General features: G+C 40.4%; 1 pseudogene; it reads left to right on the top strand.

The window, feature by feature from the left end:
* The first annotated feature begins 3860 nt into the window (after nucleotides 1–3860).
* Nucleotides 3861–23242, top strand: part of LOC142161538 (calcium-binding protein 2-like) — a 58707-nt pseudogene continuing 39325 nt past the window's right edge.

Raw genomic sequence — 23242 nt, 5'->3', positions numbered from 1 at the left:
CATGGTAGAGCACAGGAAAAGGGGGGAGGGAAAGTAGGGAAAATCGCACTAAGGGTACCCAGGGAAGGAAAGCTAAGGACAAGGAAGGAATGGATAAGGGGCCAGGGACAAAACCAGAGAAACTAAATTAAAATAGGGGAAAGAAAACCCAGACACAGAATGACAAAGCACACAGAATAAACAGCTACAAAAAAACAGCAAAACACAGCATAGAACAATATCAAACAGTCAAAAACAGTAAGGCACGGTATAATGCAGTGTAAAAACAGATCCTTTATAGCAATACTCACCAGGACAGCAGAGCATATACTCACTTGAACAAATCTATTCGGCAAGAGGAAGTCACATCCTTTTTCCTATATGTTATAAGCCTTCTCTGGGAAACTAAACCCCTCCCCTTCCGGCTCTACTGATTGGATAACTCAGGTTTCTACCACAACCCAGATAAGTTAACTCCTGGTATGCCTGTACTTTTTCTTCTGCCTGCCCCCTCAGCGTTTATATCACCTGGGTCTCATTCAATCCCTCTGTTGTATAAACAGACGATATATATATATCAGTAAAGGCAAGAAGAGGTGACCGAATTTGATTAGAATGATTGCACAATGTGAACATATATATTAAGTACAGTAGAAAAAACTGAAAATAGACTTTATAAAGGAAAAATTGTGAGGATGTATATAGAGGGTAGGAGAGAAGTAGGAAAGAGAAGAGGGGAGTAAATGGGGAAGGGAGTGTTGAGATCGAATCCGGGACTCCTGTGGGCTGAGTGACAGTATGCAGTGTGTAAGTTACTAAATATCAATCACAGGAAGAGGGCTGAGACACTCTGAGGAAGGTCAGGTGAGTGTGCAGAACCAGTAGTACCATTATAAAGGAACCAGTCACCCCAAATTTGGAAGAATTTGGTTTTCTTATTTAGATATGCAGATATTTTTTCCATAGATGCCCGGTACCAAATTTTATTAAGTAATTGCTGTCTAGAGGGTGGATCAGGATTTGTCCAATGCTTCACAAGTTCACATCTGGCTGCATTGAGGATCTGAATGAACAGTTTGTCTGCATGTTTATCTAGGACCCCAATAGGGGAGCTGAGGAGAAATGACAATGGACATTTGGAGACCTGACGGTAGTAACATCGCTAATAAGAGCAGCAGCATTGTCCCAGAAAGAGGCGATTTGTGGGCAGAACCACCAGACATGGAGAAAGGATCCTTGTTCCCCACAGCACCTTCAACATAAGTCAGAGGTGGAACCATAGATTCTTTTCAGCCTAGTGGGGATCAGGTATCAACTGTAATATATTTTGTAGGCATTTTTCTTGACAAGGCATGAGATGGATGTCTTGGAAAATCTCTCTCTCTAATTGTTGCCCAAGTGTCCTCATCTGGTGGTCTGCTCAAGTCAGCTTCCCACCTGAGTTCATGGATGGGGTGTTGGTTTGTTTGGAGGAGATAAGGAGGCCATATAGTGTGGAAATAATCCCCCTTTGCAGAGGCAAGTGCACACACAAGGATTCCAGGGGTTTAAAGGTCTTGTTATATCAGGTTTAGGACGGGAGATAACATAGTGTTTCATTTGAAGATAGCAACATGGTGTCATTTTTATATCCATACTCTTCACTCTGCATGGTACATGGATTCATATTCATACATACACATGTACATGTAAGGGGAAAATAATTGTTATTACAATTAAAGTCTATCTAACATTTGCTTTTCTACCAAGATGATTGTTGGCCACACGAATAACAGATTCCTTATGGTTTTAGCAATGTAATTAAAAGGTAAACATGTGGTTTGGGGGTGTTTGTACATAAATTACAGTGATTTTAAAATGGTGTGTGTGGGGATTTGTGCAACTCCATGTTCCAGTGGACTTTATCTTTCAGGGCATGCTGGCATTTGTATTTATGCATATTTGGTTGGCTGTATGTTTTTTTGCAGGCCCTGTTCCCCTAGAATTTCAGTACTGTGCTGAACGACTGGGGTTGGTTTACATTATGACAGTTTGGCAAAGCCTGGTGCTGTTTACTGCTCTTACTGTGAAATGCCACACTTTGTCATCCTGCTTTAGTGGTAAGCAGCCCAGACTATAATACTGTTATTCATTCACTTTATTTAGTTCCTTATTATAACAATAAAGATATGTCATCATCATCAGTACATATCTTTATACCAGACCTTAGGTATGGGCAAATAATACTCCTCTGAAGAGGTCTGGAGATAGGGTCAAGTCTAATTACGCCACATCACAAGGGAGTGTGCGCACCCTTACTGTACTAAACTATGCCCATAACCCACCTTTCCAGATAGAGAGAGCAATAAGTGCAAGTTACATTATACTCTAAATCCCACCAGACTTTTAAGGGCTGTGCACTTTCACATGCTGCAAATGGACTTGTGTTTAATTCTAAATCTCGACTCATGTGTAGCAATGTTTAATGACTGTCTGCTGATGTTTGGTTTTAGTTTGTTTCTTTTAATTTTATTTTATTGTATTTTTAATAATTTTTATATGTTGTAACTGATTTACTCTGGTAAACAACTGTTTTTACTAAATTAAATTTAACAGTGGCTAAGTACCACTTAGAGTTTATGTTCCAGGATAAGTTCGGGGTACAGGGTTTTACTTTCAAGATTACTGCTGCCTCCCTGGAACTGCTTGTGACCATTAAAATCAGGACTATAGCCCAGCACTTCAATAATAGTACCGATACCAGCAACCTGTGCATTTATGCACTAATATGGCTGCTTCTACATCAACATACTTCCCAAATGTCCCTAAGTGTATAGGAACTTTTGAGGAACTGGGCAGGCTTCACCAGTCGGAATGGTTGGTCAGAATATGGATGTGTTGGGCAGGTGTGTGTGAATTGCGAGCCTGGTTTACTTTGCCAAGATAAACGTTGGGAGTTATGCATGAGTGAGCTATGGCAGTAAATTGTTATATATTTATTAACCAGCAGGAACAGCATCTCTGCTGGGGGTTTCATGTATAATAGTGTCAATCTTATGGTTAGAACTGGAAGGATTAATGGATGGTTTGAGGTCAGACAGCTTACATCTGCGTACAACAGTGTAAAAACACGCATATCAGAACACAAACCTGGTACACTGTCACAAAAGGGGCATGACAACCTATGACCCCAGCAAGTTGTTTGGAAAAAATCAAAGTGTAGTAGCAATGGGCTGAGGAACACAAACATTGGAGACCTAAAAACAATATTTCTCTGTGAAGAATCCCGATGTTGCTGTTTAATGTTGATGGAAGAACCCTGATAACCATCTGTCTTCCCTGTTATTCCTTTTAAGTATGATATGATAAAGCAGAGGGCACAACAGGTACTTTCAGTGGGACACTTGGTTAGCATGATAAAATTATTTTAATATGAAAGCTATTTTTTACAATAAAATAAAAGTATTTCATTGTAAATACATGTATTTAAAAATGAGGGTATTTCATATAAGCATTGATAATTTGAGCTTACATATTAAATTTGCAGCATCTGCAAAGGGTACTAAGGGTAAAACCTACTATTAGGCTTATTTTGGTTCCTGGAAAAAAGGTCAAAATCGTCTGCAGTACAGGCTAGCTGACTGTGAGCTAATATTTTATAATTAATTGACCATAAAAACTCATCCTAATCTGATACACTGCAATTCATTACTACAATCAAGTTATTTGTATTATACATGTATGTATAAAGGCTATAAATAGTTTGTAGTGCAAAATCTCTGTGTGTTACATATAGAGAGTGCAAGGTGCAGGTCACATGTCCAGTCTCTAATCTCTTTAAACTCTTTAACGTGGCTCAGAACAAGTTGATGTTATTAGATTACTGTTAATCCCCTGTTTGCTCTACTGCTCTGAACAACACTCACTCTCAGGAAGCCACTGACAGTCCATCTAAAACCATCTTATGTCTCACAGCACCGGAGCCAAGACATCCAGCACCCCAGAAAGAGACGTGGTAAAAAGCCACAATGGAGCAAGGAGCAAAGGTGGAGGAGAGGCTGTTGGCAAGAGAGGAACAACAGAGGGCCATGAAGGAGACCGTAAGGGTCTAGGGGAAGGGGGCCATGAGAGAAGGAGCCATCACAGTAGTCATGGAGAAGGACACTACGCCAGTGGCAAAGGTCACCACAAGGGTAAACGGGTGAGCGACACCCAGAGCATCACAACTAAGACTTACTCTCCCTTCCTAAATGCACTTTTCAGCAAGGTAGGTGATGATATAGTTGAACAGACTGACTGATTATTTGTATCAAGCTTACTGGCTAAAAATGCTTATCTCTTGCAATACCAGAAAATAATGAATAACGTTAGGGTGTACTGTTTAGGTAACAGTGATTATATTCTATGTGATATTGATTAAGTAACAATCAGAGTCAGAGGGCCTGAGTCATTAAGGAGAGCAAAGCAAAAATAAAAAAGGAGTAAGTTTGCTTCTGGACACACCATATTACAATGCAAGGCTTGCAAATTAGTTTATTATTTTACATATAAGTTAAACACTGGCTGTTTTTCATCTACCACACAAATACTTGATAACTTTATTTTTACACTGAAATTTAAAGTGGAACATGTCCCACCCAAACTCTCAGGGGAGGGCTGGCATATTTCAGCCCTGGGGACAAGACTCGACTCAGCAGCCTATTTGAAAGGAAAAATATGCAGGTGGCCCAGTGACCCAACCCAAGGTAGCCCAATATGCGACCGCCCCGGGGGGGTAAATACCCCCCTGCCCCACAGCCCATCCTGTCCCTGCCAACTATAAATCTGTCCCCACATTTAAATTTACCTCCCCCTCCAATACAACATGGTTTTGCCCAGAAACACAGTTACTTATTTATTATGATTTGCTCTCCTTAATGACTCAGGCCCAGACTGTTTACCTCCTGTAAAACTGGGTAACAATGAGTATGTGACTGGCTAATAGCATGTATATGTTGTGTGACTGTAATTAAGTGCATGCTCTTGCTATAGGATTGGGTACTAATTAATACATGTTGGATGACAGTAAAAACTGTGCAAATGTACAACTGTGCTGAGTCTTTCTATTTCTGTTAATGCACCTAATTATATTGGTTTACAACTAGAAAAAAGACCGCACCAGGTGGTCCATATAATTCCTCTAGGTGTATATATCAGTCTGGCTATATAGCATTGACTATACCACCTGAGGTTAGGTGCACCTGATCATAGGCTTACTAGAAACATAAACATGAAAGAAAAAAAGAGAAATGATCTAAGTGGGGCACTCAAATGGACAGAAATTCTTTGATTTATATAAATAATATTCTGTTAAATACTCCTTTATTAATTCATTGTTAAAACATTCCATTAGCGAAATATAAAACTTGTATTTGAATAACACCATGAATAAAGATAACTGTTAAAAAGGCAAATGCTAATTTGTCTAACCGCGACACTGCTCTGATTAGGAATCTGCTTTGATAGTTGTTTGTGTAACATGTGTAATAAATGATCTATTCATACCACATCCCTCTGGAAAGACTTTGTGTAACATAAAATCGTCTTTATTCTTACATCTTATTAACCAGAAACAAAGGTGGTATGAACTGTTAAGGATTGTAGAGGAACTGCTGGTATTGCACACTATTATGTGTTAAATATATTTCTTCTTATATCCACTGTGTGCCAGCTTATTTCCCTTTGAACAGCTAGTGGTCATACATATTTTAATCCCTTGAGTTCACCTAAATAACGGGTTAGCTATTACCTAGATATGATTTCTATTGAATTGTGGTGGGGTATTGGTAACTGGAACCATCCCGCTAAATATTCTATGTATATCAGGGTTGTCACTGCTAGCTATTGATACATCAATCTGCTCTTACTTTAGCTGGATTGCCAGTCCAATTAGAAATGCACATAATGGAAACAATGAGAACATCACTTAGAAGTCCTGCTTACTACCATTTTAGGACCACTCCTTTCATTAATTTCCCCTTTTCCATTTTTTCCTAATTACTATTTCAGTCTCATTCAGTCCTGAGGGGATATCAGGACTGTATTTATTACTTTTGTGTGATTGAATGTTATTATTACATTGCACCTAGAATCCCATAAAATTGCACCAGGAAGATGTAAACGTGTCTCATTGAAAGTATACGATGGCCCTTGATTACCAAGACCTCGCAAGAGTCAAGTCATTTTAATGGCAGGTAAATGCTGTTCAGTATAACAAATCAGGAAACACCCTCTTAAATGCACATTCTCTACCCCTTAATCTCTTTTAAATAATCTATCTGTAGAATGATGGGTGCATTTGGGTGCATTTGCCTGCCATAGGGAAAAAGCCACTTTGAGACATTTAAAATTTTGAATGATCAAAGGTTCCTTTTATTATAAAGCAAGTACAAATGAATCCATTAGAGAGTAATCAGTGAGCACCCACCCCAGGCCTAGAATGTCAAAGTTATATGCCTTTAAAAGGAAATATTGCCATGTGTAATACATTATTAAACTTTTGCCTACACTGCAAAAATAAAGTCAGGAAAAATTAGTTTGCACTGCAAATTAAAAAGAAGTATTATTAGAACAAAAACAAAAACAGTTATCCAGAGAACAAATTATATGTGTATTGACCATTTCTTTGGCATTACAAACACATGGCAAAACATATCAAAAGTATCAATATCACATCTGTTCTCTAGAGGCCAATGCTCAGCACACATCTTATTGTTTTACACTTACAACAAAAAGTCTGCTCACTTAACCATTATCATCCAATTATCCCTCACATGCCTAACTTGCTCTTAGAAAGGAATGCCCCTAAGAACACTGCTATCTTAGCTTGCAAAGCCATGTGTTTCCTAGTAAAAATGAGCGCAAAAACAGGCACATGAACACAGTGGCGGATCCAGGGGGGGGCGATCGGGGCGATCGCCCCCCCTAGCAGGGGCTTGCTGCCGGTGGCTGCACACTGTGCAGGTCCGTTCAGCAGTGACAGTGTGCTGCCCGGCTGCTCTGATTGTGTTTTAAACACAATCAGAGCAGCGGGGCAGCACACTGTCACTGCCGAGCGGACCTGAACATACTGTGCAGCCACCGGCAGTCTTAGAAATTAGAAAGGGGGCGGGGCCTAAATCGCCCCCCCCTAAAATCGCCCGGGGTATAGCAATAGTCTGGATCCGCCCCTGCATGAACAGATACAAAAGAACATTTGCCCTCCAGTTTTGTACATTTGTAAATTATGCTAAGAGTATGTAACAAGTTCCTCCTAATGTCTGGGTAACAGTGTGTGCCTTCTGAGGTACAAAGAGATAGATGTAAATAATGTGACAGAAACACTGAGAAGGTGATGAATGGCACAGGTATGTGTCTCAGGCTTTCTGCCTTGTGTACATTAAAACCCCATAGAGATTGTTTGTGTGGGAAAAGCTTCACAAAGTGTGTTTCTCAGCTGTAGTAAAAACTGGTAAGAGTCCCTGGGTTTATGATTGGAGAGAGAAGATGGGCTCCATTCATCAGGCTCATTCTTGGTCTTCTGGGCCTCCAGCCTAATTGTAGGCTGATTTGCAACTGCATCTGTGTGTGGGTGTTTAATAAGCAGTCAGGCTGGACATGCAGTCTCTCATAACTGGGAAGGAGGTTGGATGCCTCCTGAGAGACTCTGCAAATGGTGAGCAATTGCCTCTATATGTTTTGTATATGTGTGGGACACAAGATCCTTCACAGGAGAGAGGGTATTCCTGTGTGCTTAGTTAGTGTTAGACAAGTTTTCTTTGCTTTTCTGTTTAATAAAACTGGCCTCAGCCAGTTGTACCGAAAAAACCCTGGAGTTTTGTGACTTCTCTGCTGCTGTTCACAATCCGCTTTGAGAAACCTGCAGGAAGCAGGTCTGTGTGTGCTTCGAAAATTTAAAGTGACAGAGACAGTGGAGAAAGACTTGCATTTGACTTATTATGTGAATAACAGCAATGTTTATCCATAGCAGCAGTGGGAAGCGGAGAACCACGTGGATGTGCGTGAGAAATCCTGCTATGAAGTAATGTTTAAATAGAGTGCTTCATGCATACATGAATGTTTAAGAGGAGTTAAACTTTGTCAGTGTAAAGTGGATAATTATGTGTTTGAATAACAGCAGAGAGTAAACGTGTTTGCAAAACCATTCAGCAGCCGTTAAAACAATTCTGCTTTGCAAAGAAATCGTGCTTTTTTTATGGACTGAGTTTTGATTAATTGCTGTAAAGCAGGTGTGTTCAATAAGACTGGAAAAGAAGGGGTTAAGAAACAGACGCGGGCTGGGAGAGGCGTGGCCGGGGGGCACACAGGCGGCCGCATCTCATGAAAAGGGATGCGGCCGCGTCTTTGTTGGTGGGGGGGGAGCGAGTACCTTTAAAAAAAAAAAAAAAAAATACAAGAAAAAAATACTCACGTGATCGTGGCGCCCCTCCTTTCTGCTCCGTTCGCACTTGATGTCGGATGTGACGTTCAGTGAGGAGCAGCGCAGAGATGAGTCGGCAAGAAGACGGGAAGAAAAGAGAAGAAAGAAGCCGACAGAAAAGGTAAGTGAAGGAACGGAAGCAAGGGGGACAAAGGCAGCATGGCAGACTGTGAAGGGGCAAAGGCAGTATGGCAAAGGAAGAAGTGGACAAAGGCAGCATGGTAAACTGTGATAGGGGGCAAAGGCAACATGGCAGAGTATGATGAAGGGAGGAGCAAAATCGGTATGGAGGGCGCCAGGGGCGGGCTGGCCCGGGGGGCAGGGGGGCAGATGGCACCCGGGCCGGACAGCATAACAGTATTTTGGGCCGTCTGGTGGTCCAGTGGTAATGCAATGGAGACAGCCTGTGCGGTCTGTGCAGGGGCTGTCACATCGCAGAGTACTCACTGCGGGGGGCATCATCCATTCACAGAATGTATTCTGTGAATGAATGATCCGGCTGCAGTGAGTACTCTGCGATGTGACAGCCCCTGCACAGATCACACAGGCTGTCTCCATCGCATCTCAGTAACAGCTACATCACCAGGTCATGTGACCTCCGTGGTCACATGGTAGGAAGTGTAGGCGGGGCTGCTGGAACTCTATGGTCTGTGCAGAGCTGCAGCAGTTCTCTATGTCCCTGGAGCCACTCGTGTACAAAAAGGTAAGAGGAAGGGGGAGTTAGTGTGTGTAGGGGGGGGGGAATTGAAGCTGCAGGGTATAGGGATACATGTGTGACTAAAGGTGCTGGGACAGAGGGATACATGTGTGACTAAAGGTGCTGGGAAAGAGGGGACATGTGTGACTAAAGGTGCTGGGACAGAGGGGACATGTGTTACTAAAGTTGCTGGGACAGAGAGGGGACATGTGTGACTAAAGGTGCTGAGACAGAGAGGGGACATGTGTGACTATAGGTGCTGGGACAGAGGGGGACATGTTTGGCTAAAGCATGTGGGCAGAAGGGGGGCCTAATTATAAAACTTGGGTGATATATTGATTTAATGCCAGGGATTGTTGAAGTTTTTTCTAAATTTCATGTACCCATTTTTTTTATAATTTTTTTACCAAATAGGACCTTTAAGGATCCAGAGCCAAAGTAACCAGCAGCCACAAGTGGTGACAGTGACAAGAACAGGTAGGAGAGAGCAGGACAGTCTGCCAACTCTCCTGAATCTGGTGGGACAGTCCCGAATTTGGGTGACTGTTTTGCTTAGGACAGTTGGGAGGTATGTCCCGCTTCACCGTGTACTGCTCGTGAAGGCAGAACTGTGTGCACCTAACAGTGGTGCACACAGTATTGCCTGTGTATTTTTTCTCTAAAATGATAACCATGCTACATCATAGGGGGTTACCCTGTCTAAAGTGCCCAGGCCCCCCCCCCCCAGAGCCTTAATCCAGCTCTGGGTATATATATATATATATATATAAAGCAACACAAATAGCCTCTTTGTATATAGATAAATATATATTGTACCAAAAACCACTCTTTAAGGATGGGCCGCTACTTATGGGCCAGTGCTGTGTGCTTGCCCCCCCGGGCTAAATTCTGCCAGCCCTCCCATGGAGGGCGCAGTGTGATCATAAGGGGACACAGCATGGTGATGAAGTGGCACAGTAATGTGTGTGTGTGTGTGTGTGTGTGTGATGGCACAGCGGGCTTGTGGAAATGTAATGTGTGTGGTAGGTGGGTACTATTTTGTTTGTGGGGTGATGGTGGGGCAATTACATTTTATAGTGGGGACTATTAATTTAAGATGGGGTGGTTTGGGAGCTATTGAATGTGGGGCTGAGTTTCAGGAGCATGAGGTCTATTTATTAAATGTGAATATGAATTATTTAATGGCAGTGAGGGTTGTGGGAAATAGGCATATTTATTATACGTAAATACTATTAATTTACTGCTAGAGCTGTTTTGAGGGAGGGAGATAGGTTTATTTATTAAATGGGAATACTATTACTTTAATGTTGGAACTGGAGGAAGGCCTAAGTATTAATTGTGGGTCCTATTGATTTAATGCCAGGGCTGGTTGGAATTTTCTAAATGTACCCATTTTTTTGTTTCCAAATGGGGCCCCCAACATTCCAGGATCCAGACAAGCCGCAACTAAAGAAACCAGCAGCCACAGGTGGTGAAAGTGACAAGAACAGGTAGGAGCAGCAGGACAGTCTGCCAAATGTTCTGAGTCTAGTGGGACAATCCCAATTTTTGGTGTCTGTTCTGCCCGATTTAAGGGGCAGGTCAAGACTGTGTACTCTTTATATACACCCTGCATTCTTTATATACTACACTATGGTCTAGCTGCCCTTCGTGGGCTGACCACTTCCCCTCTAGTGTCTGGTCTCACCTATATGATGGCTGGCCACACCCCCTCTGGTGGGCCCCTAGTGTTGCAGCCCCCCGGTGAGCCCTTCATGCCCCAGTTCGACACTATAGAGGCAGCATGACAGAGGAAGAAGGGGGACAAAGACAGCATGGTAAACTGTGAAAGGGGGCACTATAAATGCTGCAAAAAAAGTCAGTAATATTCATGCCCTATGAATATTACTGACTTGTCTTTACAGCATATATAGGGCCTGAAAAGTCAGCCGGTTCAGAAAGTTGAGTCCTTATCCTCGTATATTGCTCAGGTGAACAAGTATGTGGCCTTGGTCACCTGAGCAATATTCGAGGATAGGGACTCAACTTTCTGAACCGGCTGTAATAATGGGGAATCCGTATTTGGAAATAATGGGAATCCAGTATGACTTTGGGTGTAAATGATATAGAGCCATTCGACTGCACTTTGTGGTCCGCTAGCAGTGGGTGTGTCCTGTGATGTCTCAGAGCCATATCCGTTTCCTAGTAGGACTGGGGGAATAGTGAAATATGAGGATAAGGTATCTCCTACGGGGAAGAAGAAGCAGTAGACAAAGCTGAAAGTATGCCTAACCTTGAGGTGAGGAAGGAACTGTTTTCATCAGAATGGTTAAAAGACCCTACCCTAATAAAAGCCATAGAAAGTGTGAAAATTATTATTGGGAAGCCAGTAAAACCTGATAGGTTGTTCTACCCATACATGGCAAACAAACAGTTATTGTTGTATCAGATAGTCAAAAAAGGAAAATACATTTTGGAAAGGTTGATAGCTCCTAAACTGCATAGAAAAGCAATATTTGACCAGGCTCATGATTTCATAAGTGCAAAGTATCTAGGGGTAAAAAAAAATAATCTCAGAATTTCACAGCAGTTTTTTGGGCCAGGGGTTCGAAAAGATGTACCTGACTATTGTGTTTCCTGCCCTGAGTGCCAGAGTCATGGTCCCAGGCCTCATTGTAGGGGTCCACTTGTCGCACTATCCTTGTCACGACTGAGTATAGCGTATCTGCTATCGTTGGCACTACTCGGAGGAAGGTGCGGAGTCTAACGTGCCCCTGGTGTTCACCAGGGACCCCCGCAAGGAGGTATGGACTCAGCTGCAGGGAACACGCAGGTCGCGGTCCTTCCACGAGTCAGATAGCGAAGCACGAGAGAAATGTCAGACAGGCCAGTTCGGTAATGGTGCGGGCAATGCAGGTACACAAGGAGAATCCGAAGGGGTGGTGAGTCAAGCCGGGTCGGTAACGTTCTGACAGCGAGGTACAATAGGGAGATCCAAAAGAGTAGTCAAGGCAATCCGGGTCACAGGCAAACAGCAATAATCAGGAAGCAGGCAAAGGTCAGGATAAGGGTAATCACAGGAATACACTAGAAACTCAGGAGGACCTGAAACTCTGGCACAGGAGGTGGAATCCAAAGAGGCTTAAATAGTACTGCTAGCCAATAGCCTCAGCACCTGTAGTGCTGTCATGTCCCAGCGCCGTGGCGCTTGTCATACTTCAGCGCCGTAACGCTTCCTTCATGCAGCATCCCGTTGCCTGGCAACGGGAACGCTTCCAGATCTGTAGCCGAGTGGAAGTGACGCGTCTGGTTGCTAGGCGGAAGGGCAGTCGGCCGCTGAGCGGTGCCTGACAATCCTCTGTTAAGATACATCCGTCAGGGGTAAAACAAAACCCAGAACATATTTACTATGAAAACTGTATAAAACTCTGGATAAACAGAGCGGCTCTGTCAGCTTCCCCTGTCTCTCCAGTAATTGCTATTCTTTTGGGTCTGAAAGGAACAGTAGCCAAAACCCTCTTGCCCATTCCATGCATGAGAAACTGAGGTTTGTTTATGAATAGTAAGTGTTCCACCCATAGGTTGAAACAAGGGGGTGGAACCTGTTCCCACTAACGTGGCTACAATAGTTATAATGGTATTTTCTGACATATTTTTGTAACCATTACTATGTAACTTTAATATAGTGTCACAGCTGAAAGACTGACTGAGTTACAAAGGTATTGTTGTACCCTATGCATGAGTTAAGGAATTACATCCTATTTTCTCACAAATATTCTTACAAAGTAAAAGGGAAAGAGTGTGCAGTGTGACCCACAGGAGCTGATGGGACATACTTCTGGAACCCAGAAGTGATGGTGAATCAGCTCCTGTGATCGAGAAAAGTAAAGTTCTTGGTGGAATCGGGAGGGAATGGATCCCCGAATAACAGCATTTGTTGACAAACAGTAGATAAGAGAAGCAGAAAAAGACTATTTTAGCCTCCTAACAAGCTGCCCTCTAATCACACCCTCTGCTGCGATTTATCATCTACATTCTGGGGGACAGGAAAGCTGGGTAAACACTACAGCAATTTCTACCAACTTTTTATGCCGAGCGATTTTACATGCGATCGATGTTCCGATCGCTCGGTCCATGGACTGCATACACACTAGCCTTGTTTAGGATGATAAAGGGAAGAGTGGTGAGCGGTGAGCAATGACTGTAATTTCATACTCACTGTTGTGGATCGGTCGGCAGTTTATACACCCTACACAACGGAAACGAGATTGGAACGAAAATATTAAACGGTATGACCAACCAAATGAGGCGACAATCGTCCATTTGGGTAGACTTTCGACCATCGTGTCACTGCACACACTGACCCGACTTTTGAACGAGTGGTCGTATGTCGGCTGATTTAACCGATTATTGGATGAAAACTGTGTAGTGTGTACCCAGCTTAAGTAGTGAGCAACAGGCAGGCTGAAGGCACCATGTGACCTGTAAAGGGGCATAACTTTTTTGCTAGGTTTTGGCACCAAGTCTCAAATATCACCATGTCAAATTGAACCATTCCCTCTGCAATTTGTTCAAATAATTTAATTTCTGGATTTATAGAAACCTATATAATATACTGTCCATAAAAAGTTAACTACACAATGTAAAAAAAAAATCTAATTCTGCAGTTTATAATATAACTATTCAAAAATCACTATATAAAATAATTATTTATTTTGGAAAAATAATAACAAATTTTAAGTTGATTTAATCTATATGCTTATGAGCTGGAAAAGTCAGCTGACATGTAAGTTTGAATAGATTATAGTTGGGGTTTCCAGTTTTCAGTGTTATGTTTTTTGGGAATTCTGTTTTTATTCCTTTTTTGTGTTCTCAATGAAATGTTTTTCAGAAATATTGAAATAAATACTCCTTTAAAATGAAAGACCATATCATTTGGATTTTATATTGTTCTTTTATATTAGACAAGGAGGTAGCAGGGGACAGAATCCCAGGGGAGGGAGTCATGGGCACAGGCTGCTAGAGGAGAGGGTGCCAGGGGAGAGATGAGAAGACCCCTCCTGGAGTGGTTATAAGGCACATACTACCAGGGGAGAGGCTTTCAGAGCACAGGGTGCCAGGGAAACAGAAAGGTATTATATATATTTCTATATATAGCTACCATTGTAATGTTTAATCTTCTGTCTCATCTACTCCTTTATTCCCACCTGAGTCTCTCTCCCAGTCCTTCTTCTTACCTGTGGGAACGAGCTGGGTGAAGTTCCTGTGCTGAGCTGCCTGCCACACAGGCTCTTTAAAGCTTCGGTCAGTTAGTGTTAACTGAAAATGCAAGGAAAGCCCACACTGTTTGTTTTTTTTAAAGCGGAACCCTTAATTATAATCTGAGTTCTCACATTTCCTTCACTTCCCCATTCACTACAACAACTTTGTTGAATCTCTCTGCAAAACAGTTAGCCCATAAAGCTACAGTTAGCTACAGTTAGCCCATAAAGCTGAAAAATAAGAATAATTTGGGTTTAACTTTATACATTCTGGGCCTCATACGCATTTTGCGTATTTTCAGTCTGCGCATGCGTAAAACCTAAACATAAGAAACTTTTCTTCATTCTAATCATTTGCACCAGCTATAGGGCAAATGTAAGTGTTGATTGATAGTGATGACGTACGTGTATGCATGCCACAACATGTGTTTGCAATTAGGAGCAACTGTAAAAATAAATTTTATATACAGTATACATTGAGAACATCCATCTCGATAAATGTATTTGAAAAAACAAAATTAAAAAAATTTTGTTTTTTCCCCCTCAATATCTTTTTCTTAATGATTATAACAGGTGACAGTAATTGAATATTTTTTTCTGTGCGTTCTTCTGGGACTTTATATTGCACATTGTTCGTATTATGCAGTGTGTTGTGTCTGTTTCAATACGGCAAGTGCCATTATATGCAGAGTGTACCTACACCCATATTCACCAAGAGATGTTTCTTCAGATCTGCTTGTATGTATGCATATGTATGCCCGAATTACCTGCATTTTTAAAGAAACGCACATTGTGCTTGATTCATTAGCGGACGTATCTGCCCATTTGGTGGGTTTTGTGCAGAAGTCCTTACTGCGCATGCTAAGAAAGGGGAGTTACGTATGTAAAACAGTGACAAACTTATGCAAAAGCAAGCAAAGGACATGCAAAAATGAGCGCAGAGGCTACTTACGACACTCTACGTCTTTGTGAGGAAAACAAGGTGTGCGATGGGCAAACACCACTGGGACATACTCAAAGTAGGAATTTACCTCAGGATACTTTGGATTATTACTCAGCTGAACGCTACAATTTAAGCAATACACAACATAATACTTGCACCACCTCAGGGTCATGTCTAAGTCCACAGCAATACTGGCAGTGCTGCACAGACACAGCTGCCGATGTCATCATCTGATATCATAGCTGACCATACACCTGCATACACTTCTCTTATTACAAACCATTATAAAAGACTGGCTGATGCACACTAACTTTGGTTAATTGTTAATGAGTCTAGTGGAGTTCATGCAATTTGATGGAGTTTGTTTGTGCCATATATATATATTGTATATTTTTTTTGTCTTGAGGTATGTTTTCTCCTTGTCTTAGGCAATGCAAAATGTTGTTGGTTTTATTTTGTCTCCACTGTATTTAATAATTTTTGTGCCACACTAACACTGCTTCTCTAATTTCAAATGTAATGTTTATGTTGAATAGTTTCTCACATGCCTCATATATATTTTTTTGCTTTGGTCAGATGCTTGTGTCTGTTGTAAACCCTCCCCCCCCCCCCCCCCCCAAAAAAAATAAAAAAAATCCAAACACAAAATGTTTACACCCACCGCCCCCCTTTCAAACAGATCTGCCAACTTGACGTAAATTGTGTATCGAAGGTTGGGCAGGAGGGTAGGATGAAGGTTGGGCAGGAGGGTATGCTGGAGTGTGAAAGTAAAATATTTGAATGAAGTAAACTAAATTAATTAATATTGTTTTACCGTGTGATTGCGATTAGTACGCCTTGTATAATGATGCAATCGCACAGATTAATAACATACATTTACACTCACACTCCATTTGCACATTTCAATCCACATTTATTTATTAGTAAAATGTATTGGAGATTATTTATACATATATTATATTAAAGGTATCTAATGCTCAGGATATAGGAAACTTATCATATTTAGTGTAATTTTGATCTGCACATTACCATCAGGAATCCGCTACTATCCGTGAAGCAATTGCTTCCTGCGATCGCTAGTTATGGAAGATAAAGGATTAATGCTCAAAATTATATCGTGTTTGCAATGCAAAAAGGTTGGTAAAAACTGGATTAGATTAAAGAGACACACCTATATCGCACCAGGAATATCCTATACGTACTAGGAGAAGGCTGTTTCACCGATATGTCTATCAATTTCTTATTATTAGAAAGCCGACAATGCACCCACACAAAATACCAGAAATTCAAAATAACAGAGAACCAATAGGTGTTAGTTGGGGCTAAAACATATTCGAAGTTTATTAGTATACATTAAAATAATATTTTAATAATGTGTAGAGCAGTTAAATATAAAAAGTTGTGAATGAAAAATATGAGCAAAGACTAGCAAAAACTGCTAGCATGTGCCGTCCTCTCTATCTCTATATAAATTAGATAGTAGATGGGTGTGAAGGTATAAAAGGTCACTTCAATGTTACATATTCAAAGAGTAATGGTATCACAGTGAATTATAAGTTCTGACATGAATATATCACAATTGTGAAGAGCTTGATATTGAGCCAATATAACCCTTAATAAAGAAGTAGGGTGAAGGCAACGATTTTTATATAGCACTTGCTCTTGTAAGATGATATCGCAATTAAAAATTATTTCCAATGACTTAATATGGAAGAAGTTTATTGTATCCACAGTCAGTAATAACATTAATAGGAGGATATATTTCTCCTCTTTAATTATGTGGAATATTATGTATTCATCGTAAATGTATTTTATCACAATGACCAGCTCTTTATCCAATAGTGTATTTGCATAGCATATTAATGAGGTAAATGCCTACATTACAAAGTTGTTAGTTAATGGTCGTGCAAATAACTCTCTCTTTCCTATAGAATAAGAGTCCAGACAGTATAATTGCTACAAATATATTTAGTATCGCAGTCAATGTCAGCGCATAAAGTTGCTAATAAATTCCACTAAAGTGAGACAGAAGTCTTCTCTTTATTTCTCTAATCTATGGGTTTGGTTATATAATACCTGTACAACTCCGATATTCTGAACCGATGTGTCGGGGAGATATGCACTCTCTAGATTCAAAAAGTGCATGAGATAAGCACTATAGGTCAGCGTGTATAAACTTTATATTTTCTAACTCCGAATACAATATATTTTAATGCACTAACTTATAGCAGTGTATGCATATAATATGTCCTTCAGCTTAAAATGGAACAGAACTGATTTATAGATTTGGCATGGCATAACGGTATCTGTATACGCTGTGCATGCCGGCTCAGCTGAGGTCCTAATAAACCTAACCCGTGAGCTGATCTAATGTGATCGTATGCTTTCACTGTGCTTATAGAGACCCTTCATTTCAACCCTACTGCCCTGTTTACCTAAAACACCTCCTAATAGAATGTATAATGTAATATAATGAGAGGAGTGGAACAACGCGTGAGACGCCGATGCGCGTTTCACTACACTGAGCTTTCTCAAGGCAAACCTGAGTTGACCCAACGATGGATCCTTTATAGTGTGGGAACCTCCCATTAGATTACATAATATCGGGCAACCAATATACGTGACACATAGAGCCCTGCGATATGAAGATAACATTGTCAGAGTTACACCCCAATAGTGTAACTTATCAGCTCTGGTACCTGTGCAAAAAATGGGTTATCGATCGATAGGAAAGAGACACACTCAGTCTTTTGCAGGGCTGAATGAGAATCAATTCTGACTGCCCTATAGTCAGACCGCTTTATTTATACATGACAAGTGTGCTCGCAGGCACATTTGTTATCTAGAAATTATTGCATGTTCACAGTGAAATTGGACATAGTATCAGCAGAAAAGAGTCTATACATCTTTTTGTTTAGTCACTGCTCAAGATGTCAAGGCCTGTAACTGCTTATCTCCAAGGATAGTTCATTGTCTTCATTTTCACCACGGGCTCTGGGCGTATTGTAAAACAGATATTCCTTTCTGATATCTGGATTGTTTGACATATAGCTCAGCATATTCACATGAGAAAGAAACAGAGAAAAGCTTGTGTCAGTATTATATTCAGAAAAGCAAAGAAAAGCAACTTTCATTTTATAAGTTTGATCAATATATACTTTTTACCATATTGCCTTTCACAGATCCTCCTTTTTATCATACTTTTAAAATGCTACCTGTCTTTTTATGTCTGTGGATTACACCTGCACTTTGCCTACTTCAATGAATGGAATCCCTTCTGGACCCTAGACGCTGGTAAAGATACATTCAGTCAAAGTCTTATAATCCACATACATTCATCTTATTAAGGTATGACGAAAAGAGGCATCCGGGGGGGGGGGGGCTTGTAATATAAATCAGGGGTAGATTAGGTATAAAAATATGCAGTGCGCCCGGCAAGTGTCTTAGTCACTTATTTCACAAAAAGGGGAATCACCTTTTGTGCTGCATAGTTTGAATAGGAAGGTAAGCATAAGGTATCAATATAGCTGAAAAGGTCTGGGGGCGCAAAACATTTTATAGGCAATAAAGCAGGTCCATAAGCTGAGAAGTGTAATAATTATGCATAGTATCAGTACTGGGTGTATCAGCATATTTAACATAGCAGATACTATGGGGGATGCACCTGTGAATACATCCCACCAATGCTTTTCCAAATCCTCCTTCAATTTGGTAGCCATGCCTTTTAGCTCATAATACAGGCATCTATCAAGGCCTGAAGTTCTGCTTCTTGTGCTGATTGCCCTGGGTTTAAGGCCTCTTGGACAAGTATTTGCTGTTCAGTAGTTACAGCATACCCTGTTTTGGGCTGCCCCTCATGGTAGTATCTGGAACCATCTACAAATAAGATCATATCAGGATTTATTAGTGGCTCTTCAAACACATTGGGGAGCCCTTGATGCTCAGAATCCATCAAAGCTAAACAGTCATGAGAAAAATTTGTAGTGTGATTTGAGCCCTGCGCATTAAACTCCTCACTGAAGTCATCATGCTCATCATTATGGCTACTTTCCAGACTACTACTCCCCTCTTTTAAATCCTCTTCCTCATCCTGTGGTAACAGGGTGGCTGGATTTAAAACTGTACACCTTTTAATGGTTAGGTTACTCGGACTTAATAATGCAACCTCATATTTAGTAAGTCTGGCAGTTGACAAATGTTTGGTTTTAGCTTGATTTAAAAATTTCTGTTACTGCATGCGGTACTTGTAATGTGAGGGAATGGTCTAACACTATATCCCCCGCTTTGTCTTTTAGTAGAGCAGCCGCCGCCACTGCTCTTTTACATGAAGCTGATCCTCTGATCACAGGATCTAATTTTCTGAGTAATACCCCAAAGGTCGTTGTTTGCCACCATACTCTTGAGTTAATACACCGTGTGCAAAGCCTTTCTGCTCATGACAGAATAATGCAAAGGATTTATCATAATTTGGTAACCCCAGCCAGGGCTGGTGCTTGTAAAATGATTGCCTTTATTTGGAGAAAAACATCAACCTGTTTATCTGTAAATTGCAATGGGCCCTTGTTATTACCCTTGGTGGTTTCATACAGAGGGTCTAATAATGCAGAGATGTTAGGTATCCATTCTCTGCAATAACCTACCAAGCCTAAAAAGGCTCTTAATTTTCGCACTGTAGTGGGCACAGGAACATCTTTTAAAGGATTTATTTTGTCTGCTGTAAGGTGTTTTGTTCCTTTTCCTATACAGTGTCCCAAAAAGATTACTTGGGATTGTGCCACATGCAATTTATCCTTGCTTACTTTGCATCCTACCTTATGTAAAAACATAAGTAGTTTTATTGTTTCTGTTTTACTTTGTTGTTCATTTGTTGCACACAATAACAAATCATCCACATATTGTAACAACCTTGTCTCTGGGTACTGTGGCTGCCATTGCTGCATTACTGTCTTTCAAACCATCTGATATAAGATTTGGTTAAAAAAAACCAAAAATAAAATAAACTTAAACACTATTTCATATTCAACGTCAATGTTAGTCCATTTCTCCTTTTCCCTTAAAAAACATCTTCTCACCTTCTTCGACATACAGAAAAAACCACCTAGTTCATGCATTTGCTATGCGAATAGCCCATAAACTCTAATATCTCTTTCCAAAACAAAGTAATCATTACTCAGCAGAATCTACGTTCTTTAAATCCTTCATTAGTTTATACTTATGTTTGTTGTGGCTGTTGACCAAAATATATTGCAAACTTCTATTCATTGGAAGTTGGATCAATGCAATCTGCATTGCCTAAATGGTCTTTTTTGCTGGAGATCTGTGAAGAAAAACTTTTGCATAGAGATTAACATTTATTCACTAGGAATTACAGTAACTGTTATTAATTCACATTAAACAGCTGCTAATACAACACTTGTTTAAAAGTTTCTCTTTGTAGCTTAACTGTGATGCTATGCGTTCCATGCAATGAAAAACTGATTTCCTCAAAGGGGCAGTCCCTAATCTCACAAACAGTGAATGTCAAAGTGACGAGACCTGGGCGAGTGTTCAAAGCCACTCCTTTCTCATCATCTCTTTGTAAACCAAATATTCACACGTATTTCCAGATTCTGTTATTTCCACGTTTAAAGTACAAATATATATTCACAATTCTCGCTCACAGACGACATTTTATCTCGTAACATTTCTTTATGGGCATAACAAACCCTCCTGATTTCTGAGAACATTTATCAGCGCCATTTTACACAGATAAAAACAGCTTGTAATATCTCTCCATGTAAAGCTCACTCCCACAATTCTCAACTTCATTAAAGAGAAAGCTATTTTTCTCAAAAAAAACAAAACAAAATTACTTTGTTCAAATACAGAAACGGCTTGTTGGACCCCAGCCAACTTTGTTCTGAAACCAGTAATAATAGTGATAATGTACATTATTTACAGTCTTGTGACGAACCAAAGATTTTAAAACTTCTTATGCATCTCTTCAAAAGCATTACATTTGCAACTGTACAGCTTTTTCAACCTTGAAACATGTCTCCTAAAACGGTCAAGACAGACAAACACGGATCTCCCTCACACGCAGTAAGACGGAGATAAAACTCACATACAGAGAAAGAAAACTTAACTGCTATCTTCCAGCCTACTGCTGTGGAACTACAAGTCCCAGCATTAGACTAAATACACATTAGCTTCAACATGTTACTATCAATCAGCACTCCAGACATATTTTTCCCTCTTGAAATATTGAAGCAATGTTACATACATTTTCAGATAACAAAAAACAGCGTGCTTCTTATCTCAACACTGAAATATTTTACACAGAATAAGGGAGGGGCACATCTCACTCTTTAAGCTGCGCAACATCAAACATACATTTTTAGTACACAACCTACTTGATTCATTGTTTTAGTCATTATAACATTTAGCTTGTGATGTCCTTTAATTAATTTTTATCCATTTGTCTGCTTTTAATGTCCCTTGCTTAGGAAATCCTGCCGCCTTAAAAACTTTTTCCATGCCTGTAGTGAGGTAGCTACCCCCATGCTTATAAGCATATTCCCAGGGGGTATACCCCCAATAATTTTCTGAATCCTTATCGGTCCTAGACTCTTTATTACCCACGTCTGGGTACACTTTATGTCTTTACTCTTAGCGGACCGTCAGATAATTATATCTTTATCTTTATTGTTTATATAAAGGCAGGATTACCAGGGGGACAACAAATCTGTAGGGTTTAATCCCCTTCTTATGTTGCAGACTATCTTTATGCAAAGTACAAAGAATAATATTGCTATTATCCAAGCCCTCTGGAAATATTCACTTTACACATTGTTCTAAATAACCTTTTGCCTTTAGTTGTTTGTGGTGTTTACAACTTTTGCCACCTGTCTAACTTTAGCGTGCCTGTTTCTGGAAAACCTGCTGCTTTAAAAACTTTATGCCCCTTATGAGGGGTGAACCCCCTTCTCTTTTTGGCATATTCCAGGGGAGTGTAACCCCAGTAAGACTCTACCTTATGCCCGGTTCTAGACCCTTTATTGCCCATAAAGAGCGACTGGATGGTCTTATTACAGAACCGTCTGCTTTTAAGTCTTACAACTGTATGTTTTTAAACTGCTTTATCTACCAAGGAGATAACAGGTCAGTGGCACTACGTCCTCTCAATATTTAGAACTATTTTAATCAACAGGGCAATGAATAATATTGCAAGTATACAACAGAGTACTATTATCCCTTCTGTACATTCAATTTTCATTTGACATGACTCTTACATTTCTTATCAAGTACTTTAAACATGCAATTTCAACACACTTTTTACTTTATATAACCTCTAAAGGGGTTATTCTGGTCCAGAGCTTGGGATCTTCGTCAATCCAGACGAGTTACCCCCGGACTTGTTACCTACCCCACTTCCACAAGGACAGAACTCTAAGAGTAAAAATAAAGCTTTTTACTCACCATATGGATTTTGTCCTCTGTCCTTGGGGATGAGGTGGTCCCGTGTGCCGGAGGGTCTGGATATATTGAAGATCCCGGACGAGCCCCCACTGAAACTGTCAGAGTTACACCCCAATAGTGTAACTTATCAGCTCTGGTACCTGTGCAAAAAATGGGTTATCGATCGATAGGAAAGAGACACACTCAGTCTTTTGCAGGGCTGAATGAGAATTAATTCTGACTGCCCTATAGTCAGACCGCTTTATTTATACATGACAAGTGTGCTCGCAGGCACATTTGTTATCTAGAAATTATTGCATGTTCACAGTGAAATTGGACATAGTATCAGCAGAAAAGAGTCTATACATCTTTTTGTTTAGTCACTGCTCAAGATGTCAAGGCCTGTAACTGCTTATCTCCAAGGATAGTTCATTGTCTTCATTTTCACCACGGGCTCTGGGCGTATTGTAAAACAGATATTCCTTTTTGATATCTGGATTGTTTGACAT

Source organism: Mixophyes fleayi, chromosome 6 (genome assembly GCF_038048845.1).
Source record: "Mixophyes fleayi isolate aMixFle1 chromosome 6, aMixFle1.hap1, whole genome shotgun sequence".
Lineage (NCBI taxonomy): Eukaryota > Metazoa > Chordata > Amphibia > Anura > Limnodynastidae > Mixophyes > Mixophyes fleayi.
Note: the sequence above shows the minus strand (reverse complement) of the source record. Positions and strands in the feature narration are given on the sequence as shown.